This window comes from Triticum aestivum, chromosome 1B, assembly GCF_018294505.1.
Source record: "Triticum aestivum cultivar Chinese Spring chromosome 1B, IWGSC CS RefSeq v2.1, whole genome shotgun sequence".
NCBI lineage: Eukaryota > Viridiplantae > Streptophyta > Magnoliopsida > Poales > Poaceae > Triticum > Triticum aestivum.
Window position 1 is genome coordinate 674011420 of NC_057795.1, and position 24179 is coordinate 674035598.

Here is a 24179-nt window from a genome sequence, read left to right on the forward strand (position 1 = left end):
GTTATTTGTTGCACTCATTTGCTTTTTTTTTTCACTTCTTATGTGGCCAATATGACTTCACGAACTTCATGAACTTCAGGCCGGTTTTTGTCGTGTTTTTTTAAACTAGGTTTTTCTTATGTTTTTTCTTTTCCCCTTTTCCTTTTTTTATTTGTTCTTTTTTTTCAAATGTGGACTTCTTAAAATTTTAAAAAATCAATTTTGTAAACTTTTTCTCTAATTTGTGAATCTTTTTAAATTTCTCAAACTATTTTAATCTACATAAAAATTACAAAATTCTGAATACATAGATTCTTTTACAAAAAGAGTCAATTTTTTTTAAAAAAACTCACATATATACAAACGTTTTTTTTGCAAAATCTGCAAAAAATATTACAAACCCACCATCATCACATGCGCCCTGGTCGAGCTCTACCAAACCCACACCTGAACCCGGGTCTGTACACTGCATAACAGAGTCCATTCTCAGCCACCATTTGAACAAAAAAAGGGGATTGGCATTTTCTGTAACTCTTTATTGTTACTTTGTACCCAATAAGTCGCGCCCGACATTTCTGAAGGGGCAATGGTATGAGCATTCTCTAGACTGTGCCCCTAGGGCCATTGGAGCGCGGTGGGTCCTGGCAAGGGCCGGCGGGAGGGCCCTGTTGTTAGTCGTTCCTTTGAGATTTGTTAGGGTTTGTGTCCTGCTCAGGAAGGCGAGGCGGTGGCGGCTCCCTGAAGACGGACTAAAGTCTCCGCCTAGTCCTTGTTCAGGTGGTGCGCCTAGCATTGTTGGTGGGCGTGTGGAGGTGTGTCTCTGGCGGATCTATCCTCAGTAGATTTGCTCAGATCTGGTTGTGGTTCATCTAGGTTCGTGTGTCTTTAGATTTGATCCTTTCGATCTATGTTATTCTTCATCGGCGGCGGTTGATGTTTTGCAGTGCTGGTCCTATGGGCCTTAGGACGATGACTTCCCGACTGTCTATTAGAACAAATTGTGCCCGACTCCGGCGAGGAAGGAATGATGACAGCGGCACGCCTTCGACTCGGTTCAGTGATTATAGTCGTCACTAGGTGGTCTACGAGTCTGGATGTAATTTCTATTATTTCTGGCGGCTGCCATGATTGAAAATGAATAGATCGGAAGTTTTCTCGAAAAAAGAGACTATTATATATAGGTAGAGTTGCACCTCACACAATGTTCAGAAAAAAAGAGTTGCACCTTCCTATAATTTTTTATTGTTCCATGCTATTATATTATTTGTTTTGGATGTTTTATATGCATTTATATGCATTTATATGCTATTTTATATTATCTTTGGTACTAACCTATTAACCTAGAGCCCAGTGCCAATTTCTGTTTTTTTTTCTTGTTTTTGAGTTTTACAGAAAAGAAATATCAAACGGAGTCGAAACGGAATAAAACTTTTGCAATGATTTTTCTTGGACCAGGAGACACCCAAGTAACTTGGAGTCCAAGTCAGAAGAGTCCGAGGAGGCGACAAGCCTCCAGGGTGCGCCTCCCTGGCTTGTGCCCCCCCCCCCCCGGGAGTTCACCAACCTCCCTCTCGGGTCTATAAATCCTAAAATATTCCCAAACCATCATAGGAGTCCATGAAAATACTTTTCCACCGGCGCAAGCCTCTGTTCCCATGAGATCCCATCTTGGGGCCTTTTTAGGTGATCTGCCGGAGGGGGAATCAATCACGAAGGGCATCTACATCAACTCCATTACCCTTCCGATGAAGCCTGAGTAGCTTACTACAGACTTATGGGTCCATAGCTAGTAGCTAGATGGCTTGTTCTCTCTCTTTGATTTTCAATACAATTTTCTCCTCGATGTTCTTGGGGATCTATCCGTTGTAATCTTTTTTTGCGGTGTTTTTGTCGAGATCCGAATTGTGGATTTATGATCAGTTTATCTATGAATATTATTTGAATCTTCTCTGAATTATTATATGCATGATTTGATATCTTTATATTTCTCTTCGAATTATCGGTTTGGTTTGGCCAACTAGATTGGTATTTCTTGCAATGGAAGAGGTGCTTGGCTTTGGGTTCAATCTTGCGTGATTTCATCCAGTGACAAAGTAGGGATAGTGAGACACGTATTGCATTGTTTCCATCGAGGATAACAAGATGGAGTTTTCATCATATTGCTTGAGTTAATCCCGCTACATCATGTCATCTTACTTAATGCGCTACTCTGTTTTTATGAACTTAATACTCTAGATGCATGAAGGAGTTGGTTGATGTGTAGAGTAATAGTAGTAGATGCAGAATCGTTTCAGTCTACTTGACACAGACGTGATGCCTATATGCATAATCATTGCCTTGGATATTGTCATAACTTTGCGCTTTTCTATCAATTGCTCGACAGTAATTTGTTCACTCACCGTATTATTTGCTTTCAAGAGAGAAGCCTCTAGTGAAACCTATGGCCCCCGGGTCTATTTTCCATCATATATTTTCAGATCTATAAACCAAAAAACCCAAAAATATCTTGCTGCAATTTATTTACTTTTATTTTGTTTTCCGTTTTAGCAATCTTTTATATCTATCTCTATCAGATCTCACCATTGCAATTGACCGTGAAGGGATTGACAACCCCTTTATCGCGTTGGGTGCAAGTGTTTGAAAGTTTGTGTAGGTGCATATATTGGGGACTTGCTTGTGCCTCCTACTGGATTGATACATTGGTTCTCTAACTGATGGAAATACATATCTCTACTTTGCTGCATCACCCTTTCCTCTTCAAGGGGAAAACCAACGCAAGATCAAGAAGTAGCATTTCTTCATGAGCTTTACACCAATATGACCTAAACGGCAATGCCACAAGTATGTTGCACTATCATTATCAACTTTGCATCTTTTGGCATCAATATTATGAATATGTGTATCACTACGATCGAGATTCAATAAGAATAGACCATTCATTAAGGGTGCATGGCCATAAAATATATTACTCATATAAATAGAACAACCATTATTCTACGATTTAAATGAATAACAGTCCCGCAATAAACAAGATCCATATATAATTTTCATGCTCAATGCGGGCACCAGATAACAATTATTGAGGTCTAAAACTAATCATGGAGGTAGATGTAGAGGTAGCGTGCCAACGGTGATCACATCGACCTTGGAATCATTCCCGATGCGCATCGTCACCTCGTTCTTAGCCAATCTTCGTTTATTCCGCAACTCTCGTTTCAAGTTACAAATATGAGCAACTGAACCAGTATCAAATACCCATGCGCTACTACGACCATTAGTAAGGTACACATCAATAACATGCATATCAAATATACATTTGTTCACTTTGCCATCCTTCTTATCTGCCAAGTATTTGGGGTAGTTCTGCTTCCAGTGACCATTCTCTTTGCAGTAGAAGCACTCAGTTTCAGGCTTGGGTCCAACTTTGGGCTTCTTCCTGGGAGTGGCAACTTGTTTGTCATTCTTCTTGAAGTTCCCTTTCTTTCCCTCGCCCTTTTTCTTGAAACTAGTGGTCTTGTTAACCATCCCTTTTTCTTGAAACCCCTTGCATATTATAGTTCATCACGATGTCTTTGTATCTTGGCGGCAGTGACTGAAGAACTCTGTCAGTAACACTATCAAATGGAAGTTCAACTCCCAGCTGAGTCAAGTGGTTCTGATGCCTAGACATTTTGAGTATGTGTTCACTGACATAACTATTCTCCTCCACCTTGCAGCTATGGAACTTGTTGGAGACTTCATATCTCTAAACCCGGGCATTTGCTTGAAATATTAACTTCAACTCTTGAAACATCTCATATGCTCCATGACGTTCAAAACGTCTTTGAAGTCCCAGTTCTAGGCCGTAAAGCATGGCACACTGAACTATCGAGTAGTCATCAGATCAAGCCTGCCAAACGTTCATAACATCTGAGTAGCTCTTGCAGCAAGAATGTCACCTAGCGGTGCAACAAGTACATAATTCTTCTGAGCAGCAATGAGGATAATCCTCAAGTTATGGACCCAGTCTGTGTAGTTCCTACCATCATCTTTCAACTTAGCTTTCTCTAGGAACGCATTAAAATTCAAGGGAACGGTAGCACGGGCCATTGATCTACAACATAGATATGCAAAACTATTAAGACTAAGTTCATGATAAATTATGTTCAATTAATCAAATTACTAATGAACTCCCACTTAAATAAACATCCCTCAAGTTATCCAAGTGATACATGATCCAAATCAACTAACCCCTGTCCGATCATCACGTGAAATGGGGTAGTCATCAATGGTGAACATCTCTATGTTGATCATATCTACTACATGACTCACGTTCGACCTTTCGGTCTTCAGTGTTTCGAGACCATATCTGTACATGCTAGGCTCGTCAAGTTTAACCCAAGTATTCTGCATGTGCAAAACTGTCTTACACCAGTTGTATGTGAACGTAGAGTCTATCACACCCGATCATCACGAGGTGCTTAGAAATGATGAACTTTGACAACGGTGCATACTCGAGGAGAACACTTTTATCTTCAAATTTAGTGAACGGATCATCTTATAATGTTACTGCTATTCTAAGCAAAATAAGATGCATAAAGTATGAACATCACATGCAATCAAAATATGTGACATGATATGTCCATTATCATCTTTTGCTTTTGATCTCCATCTCCAAAGCATCTTCATGATCTCCATCATCACTGGCTCGACACCTTGATCTCCATCATTGCGTCGGGGTTGTCTCGCCAACTATTGCTTCTACAATTATGGCTAACACATAGCGATAAAGGAAAGCAGTTACATGGCGCTTGCATTTCATAGAATAATTAAGAGACAACCCTAAGGCTCCTGCCAGTTGTCAATATTACAAAACATGATCATCTCATATATCAACATATATCACATCATATCTTGACCATATCACATCACGACATGCCTTGTAAAAACAAGTTAGACGTCCTCTACTTTGTTGTTGCAAGTTTTACGTGGCTGCTACAGGCTTCTAGCAAGAACCGTTCTTATCTACGCAAAAACAACAACGGTGATTATCAAGTTTTCTGTTTTAACCTTTTTCAAGGACCAGCCGTAGTCAAATTCGATTCAACTAAAGTAGAAGAAACAGACACCCGCTAGCCACCTTTATGCAAAACAAGTTGCATGTCAGTTGGTGGAACCGGTCTCATGTGCGTGGACATGTAAGGTTGGTCCAGGCCGCTTCATCCCACAATACCGCCGAATCAAAATAAGACATTGGTGGTAAGCAGTTGTAGCGACCCGACCTCAGACGGTCAAGTCTCTGTGCTTAAGTGTCATCCCTGGATCGGTATGCTGACACACACAGTACTCGAGTATTTATAACCACTACAAGAAATATGTCAACTTGTGACCACCACTATTGGTCACTGAAAGGTCATGGTTTTTCACTTGCGATCTTTTTGTGACCAAAAATAGAAGGTCAAAAGTTGGCGGTCGTAAACTGACTATAGCGACCTTTCTTCTGGAATGGTCGAAGACATTTATGACCAAAATATGTCCATTGTGGCATTTTGGTCACTAGCAACCTCCCCAGGCCACGTAGGCATCCAGCGTGGCAAGCTGATGTGGCACTAGATTCAGCCCGGTCCAATTCGGTTTTCTACATGGGCCTAGCCCAACAATTCAGCCTTTTTACTATATATTTTTTATCAATTTTTGAACGGCTTCATGGGCCAAGCCCAACATTTTTATGTCCATTTCATTTATCCTTTTTGTTCTGGCTTCTAAGAAATGCACGATGTGATTTGTTTGGGCCATAGCCTTCTTAGAGCCCAAATATTGTTTGGTCCAGTAGAATATTTGGTCTTTTTAATTCACAGATTCCAATTTATACACATTTAAAAATCAAACAATCAGTAATTCTCTTATTAAATGATCAAATCCAGAACTCATATGATCAACATTCACAAAAACATACAAGACTGCACGTTCGCGGTAACATAGCTTGAACAAGCCTAATTATAGTTTATATCCAAGAAGTGTACGTGCAATCCAAAACATGGTGGCAAAATCAACCGAAACTATGGTTCACACCCTTGCTTGGCTCTTTGCTGTCAAAGTATATAGTTGTCCTTGGACCTTGGGAGCTACCACCAACAGCACGGTTGTCCTGGTTGTACTTCTGTGGTCAAAGTCATCACCTGGAAAGGATTATACAGCTCAGTTATATATTCACGACTCAAAACTCATGACATGACATGACACTAAGAGAGAACATCATAGAGACTCAACCAGATCCTAATATAAAGGCTACTCAGACCATAGCTAATTTATTCCAGTATTTTTGGACACATGTGTGTTGCTGCTGTTTTCTGTAAACATGGAGTACAAGTATTTTTGGAAACATAGAAGAGCATGATTTATTATCCTGGAGACTAGACAAGAGTTGTTTTGACCATTGTTACTCCAGTGAAGAGGATGACTAAAATCGCTCAATGGTTGAGAATACACCAACAACTTCAAGCTCTCCTAACGAAAGATTCGAGTGCTGGAAACCTAGAAGCAGGACAGATTATAGAGTTACCTGAGTGGAGTAAGGGACTATTTACAACATGGGAATTTCAAAGGAATCAGTCCATTTCCTACAGGAACATAAATTAGAGTTAGCGCTCAAAACTTAGCACTAGAAGATCAGTCTCAATCTTTTCAAACTTTGCATAATTAAGGGAACAACCCCAGCAAGCATCAGACTTTTCTGAAGTTATGTCCGACTTGCAGAACAAAGTGACTTCTCAAAACAACAAGCTGTAATGATTGAGGGAAAACATTGTTGAACTACAGTTAAAGAATGGCCTCCAAGATGTATTAAACATACACCTATGAGTACTGGACAACTGATATAGAGATGAGCTACACATTTACTGGTCACTTCAGAAGATGGCATGACAAGAGATTGATTACACTATAAATATATTTCCATGGTTGAAACAAATAGCTCGTCAACAAACTGGGAAGCATAATAACTGCATATGCGCCTATCATTTCCTAACCAGAGAATACATCCTTGAACTTAGGATGACCTGACAAGATGCATTCAGTCAAGACAAGGCAGTGTAACAACGGTGCATCATTAGTGCCACAAGTCCACCACAAAATCAAGCATGCCATGCCACAACTCTGAACTCAAGGAGGAAGCAAAGACAAGTCGTGACTTATAGTTGTAGCTTAGAAACCAAGCATAAGGGCAATTCAAGTACAAAACTCTAGAGTTAATACCTGATTCTTGACATACTTGGCCATCTTGCAGAACTCCTTGCGCATCAGAGTCTTGTGCTGGAGCTTGGCAGGGGTGTTCTGCTTCTTGGTCTTGGTCGTGGACAGGACAACTGCCTTGTCCTCTCCCGCTGATGGCTGGACTGCCACAGTTTTGCTATTCGCCAAGCCTGAAACCACATCAGCCCCACAGCAAGTTAGCTCCTTGCAGAGACACTTGCAAACAAAAGGGTTAAAAATACTGCAAAGAGCTACGGACTCGAGAACTTGTAGGAGTGGACATTGTAGAGGTTGTTGGGCTCCTTGCTGCTTGAGGATGCGGCGCTGGCGCTGGATGCGCATGACCTTGGGCCACTTGACAAACCGGTGGAGGTCCTTCTTGGGCGGCAGGGCGCCACCGATGTCGAACTGCTTCGGCCTCTTCTTGAACAACAGGTTCACCACCTTGTCCTGCAACCACACAGCAACGCAACCCAGTCAGATCACACATGCCAGGACCGGGAGATTCCAAGTAGGTGTTATTTCTGCCATTTATTAATTACACATGCAACACTTATAATACCAATATAGTCAATTCCCACGAGCTAATTGATTAATATAACATTGTCATAGATCTAGCCTGAAAGAGTCAAAACTTGTCTCACATATCACGAGTACACTTACAGCAAGCGTAAATGCAAAAGGCAATCTTCCGATGTGGCATAAATTGTACAAGTAGGAAGCAGGTTCAATAGAGCTCATGCAGTCCTATGTGACGACCATCTAGAATGGGTATGTAAAGCAATTCTGGTGTATAACAAACAAAGCGCAAGCTCAATAGGTATATGTAATAACATTTCTTACAACAGATATGTAAACTTGTCTTACAAGCACACTCGGAGCATGACAACTTCCAGGATGAACCAAAACAAAATGGATCTAAGCCAGCACATGATAATGACACTACCAATCTAAGTATTTAGTACTCAGACAACATAAGTTTACAAGCGTACAGGTGTGGCATCACTAGAGCAACGGCTCTAGGTGATCAATTACCATCTGTGCTGTTTTACAACACATCAGCAGACATTTTTACAACATATATATCAGCAACATTAACTACTACAAATCAACAACTACAGAAAATCAACAACTACAAACCATCTGTGGGCAGCTCGAAGCTGAATGAAACCAGCCAGGTCACAACTGCCAAGTCACGCTGAACCAAACCGCCGACGAGCAGGAGCAGCCAAAGGCGAACCGCACATCATGCACTTATGCACCTCACATATTAGAAGTTCGCATATTAGAAAAGGAAGGAGGATAATTAATCTACCAAGTAGAAAAAACACTAGATCAATTGTAAATTAAAAAATGACATCAGGTACCATATTCATTTTCAAAATGAGACATGTCGTATGATTGCAATTTGGTACCAGAAATGACATTAGAGAGCATCAAATTTCAAAATCAACACCATATGTATTACACTGACTCGTATAATACTACTTGTACTAGTGCAGGATGACTCATTGTCCTACTACTGCCTATTCCGGTTTCTTTCAAGTTGGGAAATAACTGAAACTACTCATCTTTCATGAACATACATCTGTAATCATAATCTATGAAACACTAAAATTACTGCAGAAAGAACTACTGTAATCAACCATTCATGAAATAGTGGGGGTAGTAGCTGTAGGTAATGTAGCACTTGTCGATATAGACATGTCAGTGTACTTGATCAGGGTGAGCAAGTTGTCACCAAGAAACTCAAACACCATGCAGACATGGCTCCCATTGGGGCCTGAGTGCTTGAAGTGGTCAAGAAGCTTGACAACACAACGGGAGTCTTCAGGGTCACCATCGGCAATCTGCCTCAAGATCTTGATCTCATCCATGGCAGGCTTCGTGTAGTGCTGTGCGCTCTTCTGCACCTTGAGGGCCACATACCTCTGCACACATAACCAACAGCTTCACAAACACTAGACAACAGCAGCCTGAACCAAGAGGAGTAAACTCATGCAGGGTGATAGGATTGAGGGATAGAACAGTTTTAACGAGAAATGGACTTGGAATTTCTGCATATGCCCTGAGGCAAAAGAGCGAACAGTTGGTGGGCAGGCAAACCGCTGCATCCAGATCGATATTTTTTTCCCTAAATATCTTTGCGAATCCTAAGGAGTGATTCAACAGGGGATTTCGAGGTGAAGGGGGTGGTCAGCATGTATGGAGTGGGCGGTGTCCCTGGCGAGCCAGACGGTGGAGAAGTGGCCCCAGCCGAGCTTGGACTGCACGACATAGGCGCCCTGCTTGAAGGTGTCACCGGGGCGGACGGCGTGGTAGTCGCCGCGGCAGTAGTCCTCCGTGCCCTCGTCCTCGGAGGTGTAGACGCTACTGTCCCCGTCCCCGTCGGTGGCGGCCGCCGCCTCCGCTTCCTCCTCCACGCGGCGCCGGCTCCTCGCCTCCTCCGCCCTGCGGCTCGCCGCTAGAGCCTCAGCCATCGCGGGCGAGGGCCGGATTTGGGCGCCGAGAGAGAGAGGCGGTGGCGCGCGGGGATTAGGGTTTGCTGCCCTTTTGCCTTGTCGCGCCGCTTTTTGGTGGGGGGAGGCGGTGGCGCTCGTCCGTCTCGCTCCGCTGCTGGGAAGGACGGGGCGGCGGCGGAAGGATCGGGAGGCGGCGGGGAGAGATTGGATCGGGAGGTGGCGGCGGCCGCGAGGAGATCGGGAGGAGGGGTGCGATGGGGGAGGATGGCGGTGGGTGTGATGTGAGCTAGGGTTTGGGCTGTGGGGGGTATCTCTTTTTCATTTTGTTTTATTTTTTTCTGTAGATAGATGGATGGATGGATGTGGGATGGTGAGATGGATGGATGGATGGATGGATGGATGGGTGCCATGTCATCGATCCGTGGGAAGAATCCTGATTGGTTCAGAAAACCAGTGATTTAAAAAAGTATCTAAGTATTAAAAATAGAGGGATTTTATGAAGTAGATATCAAAAATATTTTGCAAAATGGACCACACAAATTTTCACTAGAGTTAGACCACATTTTGTGGATAAGAACCAATTTCTATGCATTTATGATCTTTCTAGCTATTTTTAATCATTTTTCAAGTGCCCAAAAGGAGGTTTTTTTGTGAAGGACCTCCCAAATAATTGTTGCAAAATTGGACCAAAACAATTTTCTAAAATACTAGGACATATTTAATGCACAATTGACCAAATGGTTGGGTGTAAAAAGTTTTGATCCACCTCTCGTAAAAAAGACAAATTCCCGCTGATTCAGTTGGAAGCGGGTCAAATTTGAGCTGTAGCTGCCTTGTAGTTTGCTATTTATTTTTTCCAAAAATCATTTCTAGGTACATAAGTATCTATTTAATCATAGAAACACCAAAAAAATTCCAAGATTCAACCACTAGCTAGGAACGGTCATTCCCGCGGTTTTGACCGCATTCTGAAACGGGCATAAAAATTTCAAAACAAAATCAAAAAATTGGGAAACCTTCGCATTGTGTAATTATATGTGGCCAAGTTCCGAGGAAAAATAACAAACTTATAATACGGTAACTATTTTTAAAAAGTGTTCTCAGAAACGAGCTATCAAGTGTGAAGATTCATGGCTTTCAAGCCAAATGATTAATCTTATGGCCACATTCATGGCATAGTTTGTTCAAATGATCTCATATTGTGCACAAGGGTGCATATTGGAATGGAAAACAATGTTGCCTAGGGAAGTTTCCATTTTCTTTGGACGGAAAAACCATTTTCCATTTTTCGAGTGCCCAAAAGGAGGTTTTTTTGTGAAGGACCTCCCAAATAATTGTTGCAAAATTGGACCAAATTTTTTTTCTAAAATACTAGGACATATTTAATGCACAAATAACCGAATGGTTGGGTATAAAAAGTTATGATGCACCTCTCGTGAAAAAGACAAATTCCCGTTGATTCAGTTGGAAGCGGGTCAAATTTGAACTGTAGCTGCCTTGTAGTTTGCTATTTATTTTTTCCAAAAATTATTTCTAGGTATATAAGTATCTATTTAATCATAGAAACACCAAAAAAATTCCAAGATTCAACCACTATCTAGGAACGGTCATTCCCACCGTTTTGACCACATTTTGAAACGGGCATAAACAATTAAAAAAATCAAAAAATTGGGAAACCTTCGCATTGTGTCATTATATGTGGCCAAGTTCCCAGGAAAAATAACAAACTTGTAATACGGCAATTATTTTTAAAAAATGTTCTCAGAAACGAGCTATCAAGTGTGAAGATTCATGGCTTTCAAGCCAAATGATCAATCTTATGGCCACATTCATGGCATAGTTTGTTCAAATGATCTCATATTGTGCACAAGGGTGCATATTGGAATGGCAAACAATGTTGCCTAGGGAAGTTTTCATTTTCTTTGGACGGAAAAACCATTTTCCATTTTTCAAGTGCCCCAAAGGAGGTTTTTTTGTGAAGGACCTCCCAAATAATCGTTGCAAAATTGGACCAAATCAATTTTCTAAAATACTAGGACATATTTAATGCACAATTGACCAAATGGTTGGGTGTAAAAAGTTTTGATCCACCTCTCGTGAAAAAGACAAATTCCCGCCGATTCAGCTGGAAGCGGGTTAAATTTGAACTGTAGCTGCCTTGTAGTTTGCTATTTATTTTTTCCAAAAATCATTTCTAGGTACATAAGTATCTATTTGATCAAAGAAACATCAAAAAATTTCCAAAATTCAACCACTAGCTAGGAACGGTCATTCCCGCCGTTTTGACCGCATTTTGAAACGGGCATAAACAATTAAAAAAATCAAAAAATTGGGAAACCTTCGCATTGTGTCATTATATGTGGCCAAGTTCCCAGGAAAAATAACAAACTTGTAATACGACAATTATTTTTAAAAAGTGTTCTCAGAAACGAGCTATCAAGTGTGAAGATTCATGGCTTTCAAGCCAAATGATCAATCTTATGGCCACATTCATGGCATAGTTTGTTCAAATGATCTCATATTGTGCACAAGAGTGCATATTGAAATGGAAAACAATGTTGCCTAAGTAAGTTTTCATTTTCTTTGGACGAAAAAACCATTTTCCATTTTTCGAGAGCCCAAAAGGAGGTTTTTTTGTGAAGGACCTCCATAATAATTGTTGCAAAATTGGACCAAATCAATTTTGTAAAATACTAGGACATATTTAATGCACAATTGAGAAAATGGTTGGGTGTAAAAAGTTTTGATCCACCTCTGGTGAAAAAGACAAATTCTCGCCGATTCAGTTGGAAGCGGGTCAAATTTGAACTGCGGCTGCCTCATAGTTTGCTATTTATTTTTTCCAAAAATCATTTCTAGTTACATAAGTACCTATTTAACCATAAATACATGGTTTGGTGGCGATATGTCGAGGTTTGGGCGGTGGCCAAGGGCCCCAACTCTAGAGCGCGTGAACTCACATGCCCGCCGCGAGGTCACCGTGTGGCCGTGGCATTGCCATGTGTTCTGGGCGGCCTAGGCATGTCTAGTGGGTTGGGAACTCCCCAGGTAGGTGCTAGGAAGAAAATTACAACATAAGATTCTCACGAGGAGACCGATCGATGCTCAAACATGAATTAGCAGCCAAGTGTTTGATTAACGGTACGAGAAATGTACATGGCTAATGGGCGTGAGTTTTGGCTGAAGATGATTAGTTACTAAGAAGACCATCTTCACAAATTTTCAGCTCAAAAGGAGGAGCCTAGGTGGTACTTGCTTTGCAAAGTACCACACTGGACATAAATACGAATGTTGAAGCTAGGCTCAAAATAATGAATGGATTGAGTTGGCATTTGGTGGAGGATGGTTATTTGGGCATGGGAAAGCACTGTAGAAAATGGATACTATTTGGACATGCCAAAGTGGTACTTCCTTCACAAAGTGCTGCTCTGAACAAAATAGGAAAATGAATATTTTCAAATTATTTTTGAACTAGGCAAGGAATGTTTTTGACATATTTGATGAAGATATGATCCAAAACATTTATGAGAATTTTTTGGGAATATTTGGAATAACAGAAATATAGGTTGCTTCACAACCTAGGGCAATAACTGCCACATGGACATGACACATAGACAAAACTGATGAGATGGCGCCTAGTCATCACAACCCAGCACAATCTACAAGGCTATGACCATTTCGTTAACGACTAGAAATAAGGCAGCGGACTAGCACTGTTTGCTTTGTGACCATTTCGTTTAAGGAAATTACGACCTTTCTGACCAAAATGGTCGCAATGGTTTAGGGTTTGGAGCGCCCCGAACAGATTTTGACCAATTGGTCTGAAATGGTCATAGATCTATGACCAATTCTTCCAGGGTCACTGACAGAAGGTCACTAGTTGACATATTTCTTGTAGTGAACGGAGGTAAATCACATGTATAAAGTAACGTAAATACTATTACCTCAATCCATAGAGCGGAAGAAACAACAAGGTTGTGGATTCCCATCAACACCAACGGCAAAGTTGAGTGTAGAAACCATAACCCTAACGTATCATTTACTCGTCGTAAGATTCCTGCAACACGAGACGTTGCAGCCATGTAGGTCAGTACATTGAATGTACTGGCAAATTCACACCATAGGATAATAATGAACAATGGCTATCACTACATGCAATATGGCTGGTGGAAAAGCTCTATGGTTACTATTTTTGCATAAAGCCAATTTTCCCTACTGCAAAGGAATATATTTTATTTAACTACAAGGTAGGTTGAATTTTTTTATTGAGAAGGTTCCTCCAACTCAATGCAAAATTAACATCAATAACCCAACAAATTATTTAAGTAACATGATGAGATCAACATGATACTCCAAGAACCAGATACTCAAGATGACCATAATCGGGGACACGGTTAGCCATGATTAGTTTGTACACTCAGTAGAGGTTTGCGCACTTTACCCACAAGACTCAATCTCTTCCGTTGTATTTCTCGCACTACATGATGTTTGAGAAACGGATGATCGAGACACATTCTTTCAGAAATATTTACTCTCTACTCCGGGTAGACTGTTCCACCTACAATCCCCCTACATCTGCTAGTCCACCTCTTCAAGAGCTCACGCAACTTACTCAACTATGCCAGAGCCCATAATGGCTTATGGCTGCACACGGAAGTTTCTAGCATGAATAAATCTTATGATCCCTTTGAGCCTGGGTGGTATTCCATAGGGTGATCACACGGGTACTCCGGGATCCCCTTGGGCAAGCACTGGGTTCTCCAGGTGCCCGGGCAAACCACTAGGTACTCCAGGGTGCCCCTACCATTCCATCCAGATGTGTATTAAAGTAGCCACCTTAAGTTAACCAGTAATAATAACTCTCACATCTGTCATGAATACACTCAAACCCAACCACGTCTACGAGCATAGCATAGCAGTATGAGCATAACGTAGAAGTAACTCCCAAGGTTTGAATGCAGGACAATAGGTTCCTACCTCATCAACTACTTCCCAAAACCCACATGTTATCAATTCCTAACCATACAATGTTTAAGGGTTGAAACTAATGCATAAAAATTGGGCATGAAAAGTATGATCAAAGTGTGAACTTTCCTGTACAGTTGACGAAGATGATTCACACTCAACTCCTGATAGTTCTATTCGTCACACTCCGTTCAATCTATCATAAGCAAACAGTAGTAACCACACATAAGCAATCACTCAAAAGATCAGAAAGAACGACGAAAACAATCCGAAAAACTTCGAAACCAAGCAAATGACTCTTGCACATTAAACAATTCCTAACAGTACCAAAATTATGTGAATTTGGCCTTATCAGAAAGTGTAGGTCAATAGCTTCGATTTGCAAAAAGAATCAACTAAATCGGAGTTATAAAACTCGAGTTACTATCAAACGAAGTTCAAATACTAAACAATTTGAATTCAAATTTTAAAACTTTCAGAAATATGATTAAGTTGTTTTACTTGATAGAGGGGATCATAACAAAGAAGTAGGCGTTGGTTTCGTCTAATTCCGACTAATGAGCAAAAAGTTGTGATCGTTTTAAGATTAGGGACTAATCTATGAAGAAACTAATTACATACGAGTCCCTGGCCGAATTAAACAGAAAAAGAAAAAGAAAAAAACTATCTAACGAACATTTGCCGCCGAACGCTAACGAACAAATTCGTTCGATGCAAAGTCTAAACTACGAACGTTTGTTACTTAAACTAAAATGATTCGAGAAAAAAAACAAGATGATCTGGACCGTCAGATCCAGATCGGACGGTGAGGGGAGAGACGATGCGTACCGCGGCGACTGTGGCTGCCGGCGGCGAGGGAGACAGCGGCGGTGGCTCGAACGTCAATGGGGCGGCGACTCCGGTGGTCGAGGAGGGCAACGGAGAGGTCGGGGAGGGGCGGCGCGGCGCGACGGTGAAGTGGGTGGTGGATGCGGGGGTCGGGGAGGAGCGGGGCGACGGCGAGGAAGCTTGGCGGCGGCGGCAACTCTTGCGAGTGCGACGTCTCCGGCGAGTGTGGGCAGCAAGCGGCGGCGGGAGGCGGCCGTTGCGGGGATCGAGGGGATCCGGGGTCCGCGGCTATTTAAAGGCCTGGGGGAGGGCGCGAAGGCGGCGGGAGAGGCAGGGCGGAGCACGGCGGCGGCGGCGGCGTGCGGGCAACGGAGACCTGCCCAGGGTCGGTGACGACGCGGCTAGGCTGGGCCGACCCAGTCGTAGGAAGTTTTTTTTAAACATACACAGGAAAAATAAAAAAAACAAATAATAAAAATGATATATAGGCATATTTTATATCAAAATTTTCAGAAAAACATTTTCTACAACAAGAACATTAATCTAGATTCAAATAAAATCCACACAAATTCAAATAAAACAAAGAGTGCTCCTACTACAATAAAACCCAATAAAATCATTTTTAAAAAATACCAAATTTAATTCAAATTTATTTCTCTCCAATTTTCTGATGTAGGGAATCATTTTACCCTTTTTTCCATATATTGTATTTTTGGAGAAAAATAATTTGAATAAAACCCAAATAAGTCTAAATTGAAAATAATTTTCAAAGGGACTTTAAATTGGATTTCTTTTAAACTCCCAACTCATATTTCATATGTTTTGAAGAAGTCATTTTATCTTCTCTCATGAAAATCATTGAGTTGCTTAAAGTTTCTCAATTTGAAATGGTTTTAAATGGAAATTCAAATCTTTTCAAAACCCTTTTCATTTATTTAAATGGAAGAAGTCATGTCATCTTTTCTCTAGGGTTTTGTGATGAAATGAATTTGAATTCACAGAGACCATAAAAGCAAGATGAAAGGTTGGGAAAGTCATTTTATTCCCTCTCATTTAACTTTCAACAAATTTCAAATTTCACTCAATTTCACTCAAGCAATCAAACAATCAATCAAACTATTTATTTATTATAACATTCCAAAATTTAGAATTTTGGGATGTTACAGTAGCATGACTATCACCGTCCACAACTCTTTGTGTTATACTCGTCATATCATCTACGCATAGGCCTGGCTCGGATGCCACTGTTGGAAAACGTTGCATAAAAATAAAAAAATTATACGCTCACGCAAGATATATCCATGAAGATGCATAGCAACGAGAAGGAAGAGTGTGTCTACGTACCTCGTAGACCGTAAGCGGAAGCGTTTATTAACACGGTTGATGTAGTCGAATGTCTTCGTGATCCAACTGATCCAGTACCGAACGTATGACACCTTCGAGTTCAGCACACGTCTAACTCGGTGACGTCTTCGCCTTCTTGATACAGCAAGACGGACGAAGTAGTGGATGAGTTCCTACAGTTTATATTTTTGCCGCAATTTATGGCAAATAGTCAGGTAATTGCTCACCCGATCGTATAATAGCCCGACCAATCTAAGCATTGGAGCCACCAGTATTTTGAATCTTCTATAAGGTTCTTTGCCAGTTTTAGGAACCTTCTAGAAGGTTTCTAAGCTTGTTTTTTTGGTTTTGGTTTAGTTTATATTTTTTCCTTTTGTTTTTGTGTTTCTTTTGGAAAATCGCAAATTTCAGAAAATGTCCAACATATTACAATTTTGATTATTTTTAGTCAAAAAATAAAGAAAAAAAATCTAAATTTTGAACACGTTTGCAGGAATTTTTACTATTTTATAAAAAACATTTTTTTATTTTTGACATTTTCGAAAAATTGTTCGGGGTTTCAAAATTTTCTTAGCACTTTTAAAAATTGTTCGCAATTTTAAAAAATGCTCGGAACTTCAAAATTTGTTTGTGTTTTCATAAACGTTCAGAGTTTCAAAGTTTGCTTGTGTGAACAGTTTTTCAAAAATTGGCGGATTTTTGATTTTGTTCACATTTTCAAAATTTGTTCAGAATTTCAAAACATGTTCCATTTTTAGAAAGATTATTCGTGTTTTTAGCACAAAAATTTCAGTTTAAAATATTGTGCACATACTGAAAAATAGCTCGCACAAAGGAAAGTTCGTGTATTTCAGAAAATGTTTGTGTTTTGAAATTTCGAAAAAAATTGGTTTTCGAAAATTATTCCCAGAATATAAGAAATATTAGGTATTATAAAGTTTATATTTTTGGTGAAACGGTCGAAATTTTGTAAATGCTGATTTTTTCCAGAGAGGGTGGGGTGTAAAATTTTTTTTTGAGGTGGGGTGTCCGGCGGGCTGATAAACACGGGGCAGCTATGTGTCGCGCGTACTTATTCCTAATAGGAACGGCCTACGGGCTACCACTAGCGGGCTGGCCCATTTAGCACGGAAGTCGTTGCCGCTCGTAGGGGTCGCTGTAGCTTCGCCCAGTCCTGTTTTTTCTTCAGTTTACTTTGGTTTTCTTTGTTTTTCTCATTAATTTTTCTGGGTTTTTTCTTTCTTTCGTCGTTATACCTGTCTTTTTTTTCTTCTTTCTTGGTTTCCTTTGTTTTTTTTGCTTTTCCTTTTCATTTCTTGGTGGTTCTTTTATCAGTTTTCTTTTTTTGAACTCTAGTTTTTTCTCGGTATACAGTGTATGTTTTTAGAGTACACGTGGAACATTTTTCTAATACTCATTGGACCTTTTTTTAATACATGATATACATCATACAAAAATTACACGGTAACATTTTTCGAATACACGTTGTGCATTTATTTAATGACAATGAACATTTTCTTACTATCCAAACATTTATATATTTGAACAGAATCATTTTTTTCCCGTTTTAAAATATATGAACCCTCTTTTCTTCTGATAATAGACTCTTTCTTTTCGGACTCAAGCACAAACTTTCTCTCTCTCTCTCTCTCTCTCTCTCTCTCTCTCTCTCTCTCTGAATACACAACTTTTATTTTATTGCCACAATTTACATGATTCATATCTCTTAAAACATAATCATTTTTTATATATTTGAACTCTTGGCAGCAAGACCATTATAATAAGCTCTTGGATACATTTCAGACACATTTCAATTTAAGATTTTCTATTAACTTATTTCACTCAATCTATTTGATAGTGCGAAACAACCCGTTTTGTGATTTTCATGAACAAGACCAAATATCAGTGTGAAGCTAATACTTGCGCAATACAAGTGGAGTTGCTTATTTCAGTGAAACTGCTTATGTGTGAAGCTGCTTATTTCAACAAAAAATTTTTGCAATAAGTGAAATTAGTTCTTTTGGTCGAGTGAAGTACGTTTTTGGGAATGAGAATTTTTTTTTGAAACAAGTGAAATAATTTTTTGAATTTAGAAATATCGATTTTTGGAATCAATTGATTGTTTTTTAAATGTGTGAAATTTGTTGTTTGACTTTAGTGAAATGAGTTTTGTAATTAGTAAAATCATTATTATTTTCAATCGAATCAAAATCATTTTGTGAAATGAGTGATTTTTTTTTTGAAATTAGTGAAATCATGTTTTTTTGAAATGAGTGATATGTTTTTATTGGAACGATGGAAATCCGTTTTAAATTAGGTGAATCCTTTTCTTCCAATTGAGTGAAATGGTGTTTCAAATGAGTGAATTAATTCTTTCTGAAAAAAGTGAAATAAGCTTTAAAATGAGTGAAATAAGTGTTTCAAATGAGTGAAACCAGTTTTTTTATTATCAAAATCTCTGCTTGGAAATGAGAAGGACATTAATATTTTTGAATGGGCCAAAATCTATATTTGGAAATAAATGAAAGCTGTGTTTTGAAACTGGTTAACTATAAAGAAATGTGAAAACAATTTTGCAGTGTGCAAAATAGCCTGAAATTAAAATATGATTGAAAGAGTGTAAGCATTGTGGTACATGGCTTCTCAAAGGCTGGCCATGCAAAATTAAACTATGAAGTTACATGCTAGCCATGCTTTCGATCCACGCTACTCTTCATCGACGGCCGCTTCTACTTTTCGACTGTCTACTGCTTTTACCCGGCTCAGCGAGGGAGGGGCAATGATAGTGACGCGTCTTCGTCTCGCTTCAGTGCTTGTAGTCGTCAATAATGGCCTACGGATCTGGATGTAATTTTATTATTTCTGATGTTCTTGGTACTATCATGATTATGATTGGAGATGAATAAATTGAAAGTTTTTTTAAAGAGTTACATGCTGGTTCTCACGAAAAAGAAAGTTACATGGTGGTTACATAATTTCTCTCTTATAGTTCTCCGTGTGCCTGCATCTGTACTTTGTTCAAAGAAAAAAAAAAGATGATGCCGAATTCTTAATACGTGGCAGCCAAATATAATAGGCATCATGGATTCTTCGCGCGATGATTATGGTCCGCGGTAATGTGCCGCCATTTTCAGCCGTTGACCGTGCCGGATACGAACTCCCCTCCGAGTCGGCGTCGGCGCCTGATCCGGCCTTTATATGTACAGAAGAAGCAGCATCAGATCCTCCCTCCCTCCCTCCCGTCCGGTGCACTGCAAGCCGACCACTGACCGCCGCGCGTCCTCTCCTGCCAGCAGCGCCGCCATGAAGCGAACGTTGGACGCCGCGGAGCCGAGCCCGGTGTTCCTCTCCCGGGAAAAACGCCAGCGCCTCGCCCTCGAGCGCCGCCACGCCGCCGTCGCCGACCAGCGTCGCTCCGCGCACCCCACTCCGCCGCCTCCCCATCACGATTCCTCCTTATCACGCCGAGACTGCCAGGACCGGCACCGTGATCGCCGCGACAGAGATCGGGACAGGGACGGCAGGGAGAAAGATCGGGCGGTGGAGAGGGCGCGGGAGAAGGAGCTGGAGGTGATCAGGGAGCAGTACCTCGGCGGATCCAAGGACAAGAAGCCCAAGACGGCCGCCAAGCCGCGGGACAGGTCCCGCTTCCGACTGGGCGAGCACGGAGGACACCAGCCGCGTCGACGCCGCCGACAACCAGCCTCCGCACGCCGCCCTGCTGCTCTACGGCCGCGGCTTCCTCGCCGGCATCGACCGGCGCGAGCAGAAGAAGGCCGCGGCGGCCGCGCTCCACAAGGAGTCCGGCGCCGCGGCGACGTACGACGCCCTGGACATGCGTGTGGACACGCACTGGACGGCCAAGCGCGCCGAGAAGATGACGGAGCGCGACTGGCGGATCCTGCGCGAGGACTTCGGCATCTCCTACAGGGGCTCCCGCGTGCCCCGGCCCATGCGGAGCTGGGCGGAGAGCGGGCTCGGGGCTGACTTGCTCCGCAACGTCGACAGGGCCGGTTACCGGAAGCCGACGCCGATCCAGATGGCCGCCGTGCCGCTCGGCCTCCAGCGGCGCGACGTCATCGGCGTAGCCCAGACCGGCTCCGGCAAGACAGACGCCTTCGTGCTCCCCATGCTGGCCTACATCTCCCGCATGCCGCCGCCGACCAGCTACGGCGAGGCGGACGAGGGCCCGTACGCGCTCGTCCTGGCGCCGACCCGGGAGCTCGCGCAGCAGATTGAGAGGGAGACGGTGAAGCTTGCTGCGTGCCTAGGCATCAGGGTGGTGTCCATTGTCGGTGGCAAGTCGGACGGCCAGTCCACGATCCAGAAGCAGGCCAGCATGCTCGAGCGGGGGTGCGAGGTGATCGTGGCGACGCCCGGCCGGCTCCTCGACTGCCTGGAGAGCAGGTACGCCGTGCTCAACAGGTGCAGCTACGTGGTGCTCGACGAGGTCGACAGGATGATCGACATGGGATTCGAGCCGCAGGTCGTCGGCGTGCTCGACGCAATGCCGTCGAGCCACCTGAAGCCGGAGAACGCGGACGAGGAGCTGGACGAGGCGAGGACCTACAGAACGACCCACATGTTCAGCGCCACCATGCCGCCGGCCGTGGAGCGGCTCGCCAGGAAGTACCTGCGGAACCCGGTGGTCGTCACCGTCGGCTCCGCCGGCAAGGCCGCGGACCTCGTCACCCAGAGCGTGGTCATGGTGAAGGTCCAGGAGAAGATGCCACGGCTCAAGAGGATCCTCGCCGACCTCGGGAAGGACAGGACGGCCATCGTGTTCTGCAACACCAAGAACGCCGTGGAGAAGCTCGCCCATGACGTGGAAAACGCGGGGTTGTGCCGGGTCACGGCGATGCACGGAGGGAAGTCGCAGGACGAGAGGAAGGCCAGCCTCGACGGGTTCAGGAACGGCAGGTTCGACGTCCTCGTGGCCACCGACCTCGCCGCCCGCGGCATCGACGTCCCGGAGGTCGCTCACGTGATCAACTACGAGATGCCTAGCTCGATTTATCTGTACACGCATCGTATCGGGAGGACGGGGCGCGCGGGGAAGAAGGGGCTCTCGACATCGTTTTTGACCCTGGAGAACACTGACATTTTCTTCGATCTTAAGCAGATGCTTGCGCAGAGCAATAGTCCCGTGCCGCCGGAGCTCGCCAGGCACGAGGCGTCCCCGTGCCATCAAATTTTGTTCGCTCAATGATGATTGTCCATGACAAGCTCTACATCGTGACCAGCAATGACTACATTTGTGGGTTGGATTTTATTACCCCACATCCACAACTCTCTTTCATAAAAGTCCCGGAGAAAGTCAACGCAAACTTCAAGCTCTGGCATAGAGATGATTCTGGGCTCTTTCTCCTCCACGAAGACGAGTTTCATCTTTGTGTCTGGCACCTCGAGATGGACGGCAATGGTGAAGACAGGTGGGAGCTGGTGGACCGGTTTCTCGTACGTGTAGCACACCACCGTCGTGAGAGATTTTGGGTGTGGGGGGTCGGGGAAGATGGTGGACTTGTATTCTTATGTTCGTGGACAAGGAGAGCTATCATTTCTGTTGACCTGAGGAGCAGGAAGGAGACGGTATATGAGATCAAGGTGCAGGGTATATATTGTACAACTATATTTCCCCTTATGACTATCTGGCCTCCCACCTTTCCCATTTTGAATGATGAGGATGATCAGGACGAATAACCTCGCATTGTTTAACCATTCGCCTTGGTAGGAGCCAAGACTTTTGTAGTCATGCTCTTTTGCCTCTATGAGAAGACATTGAGATTACATGCGAAATATTAAAACTTGAACATTTATGATATGATTAGTTGTCCCTTTCTTTGTTTGTGTATAGTACCTTGTAATGCTTTTATTTGGTTATCGGACTACTTGACCTCGCATAGCTCTTCAAGCAGCTGGTCACTTGGGCTCTTGGCGAGCTTACACAGTTCCAAAGTGAAATAGTAGAAAACAAAGTTCCCCGATTGATAAACCATGTAAAGTGCATGCGTTGTTCAGCTTTGCACGCAATTAATTGTATCTTGGCAGCTTCGTTCTGAGCTAGAATTCGTCTGTGTTTGCCAATCGAGATGCATATTTTTGTTTGTGATAATGACGAACGATGCAACACGTGCGACCGGAAAGAATTAACGGTTTGCGCCCAATATATTTCATACTTCGTTTGAAAGCCAGGAGCAATTGAAGATGTCGTTCTGTGTATGTGCTTGTTGACGCTCGAAAATGGCATGATGACAAAGAGTGACTTGAGGCTATAATGAGATGATGTTAGAATTATGAGTTTATGTCACCATTTGATGGCCTTCGTCAAGATGATCGAAATAAATATGAAGATGGACCAAAAGAAGCTCAAGTGCAGAAGATATGACAATTTCGGAGATACCCGTGTTGACACCTGATTAAAGAATGGCATGAAACGTAATTAAGAATACCTCGGATGGGAAAAGTTACAACTGCAAAGTTCTTCGTCTCGTCGAGACGGACGATTTTGATATAAAGATCATCCCCATCCGAGTTCGTATGCAAAAGTTACAGTCAAAACTGTGTGCTGCAGCACTGTATGGCCGGATCATCCGGACCGGGGTCCAGATCATCCGGCCGAGGGCCGAAAAATTGACCAAAAGAACAGAAGCTAAAAGTTGAAGCCGGATGATCTGGATCAACTTCCGGATGATCCGGGTAAAGGCCGGACAATCCGGGCAATCGTCCGGGTGTCCGGACACGTTTTTCTGCTGCAGACTTTAGAAAACGGCTCGAAACACCCCCGAGATGGCCTCATATGAAAAAGTGTTCAACATGAAAATTGTGCGTCTCGTCGAGACGGTTGATTTGGATATAAAAAATGTCTAAATCCGAGGTCATATGAGGCTTCTAGAGCCAAAACAGTGAGCTGCTGTCAAAAAACTGGGCTAGGCCGGATCATCCGGGTCTTGAGCCGGACATCCGGGCCGGGGATCGTGAATAGTCCGTGTTTTATTAGGTTTTAATGATTTGGACGGCTAGGCAAGTCTTTTTCTTGTACGGGAAGTCCACCCGCCTCTTATATAGACAAGAGGTGACGGCCGATTGAACAACAACACACAATCAAACAATCATCTACCACTTTTATCTTTACTTTTATCTCTCTCCCTTGTTCTTCTTCTTCCTCGTTCTTCGTTCGTTCTTGTTCATTGCAGGGTGGCGAACCTCGAGGTCCTAGGGGCGATCAGGTCGACCTAGGGCAGCCCATAGCCGCCGCGCGCCCAGACGGGGTTCCTCCCGGACGTGTGGGGTTTCGGGTCTTCAAAAGCGCCCGCCGGATTGTCTTGCGTACCGCGCTTCCGGCGGGCCTTCTTCGACGCGAGCTGCGGTGCA

General features: G+C 42.8%; 1 pseudogene; it reads left to right on the forward strand.

Annotated features, from left to right (window-relative positions):
- Positions 1 to 20053: 20053 nt before the first annotated feature.
- LOC123099862 (DEAD-box ATP-dependent RNA helicase 21-like) lies at positions 20054 to 22508 on the forward strand (annotated as a pseudogene).
- The last annotated feature ends 1671 nt before the right edge of the window (positions 22509 to 24179 follow it).